The sequence below is a fragment of the Eimeria mitis genome, genomic scaffold (assembly GCF_000499745.2).
Source record: "Eimeria mitis Houghton genomic scaffold, Emh_scaff1893, whole genome shotgun sequence".
NCBI lineage: Eukaryota > Apicomplexa > Conoidasida > Eucoccidiorida > Eimeriidae > Eimeria > Eimeria mitis.
The window spans coordinates 9,812-10,158 of record NW_013570216.1 but is presented as its reverse complement, the minus strand read 5'-3'; positions in this window follow the sequence as shown (position 1 = coordinate 10,158).

The window sequence follows — 347 nt, the reverse complement described above, 5'->3', positions numbered from 1 at the left end:
AAAAAAAACAAAAAAAAACAAAAAAAAAAACTATAAAGCCAAATATAAATAAACAAACGGCGATAAACACAGAAAAAAAAAGACAAAAAAAAAACAAAACAAACAAAAAACAAACAAACAAAAAACAAACAAATAAATAAATAAATAACCTTATGAGGATAAGCCTGATGTGAAACATCAAAGACAAACCAAAAAAAAAACAAAAAAGCAAAAAAAAACAAATATAAAGCCAAATATAAATAAACAAACAGCGATAAAAACAGAAAAAAAAACAAAACAAACAAAAAACAAATAAATAAATAAATAAAACAAAAATAAATACCTTATGAGGATAAGCCTGATGTGAG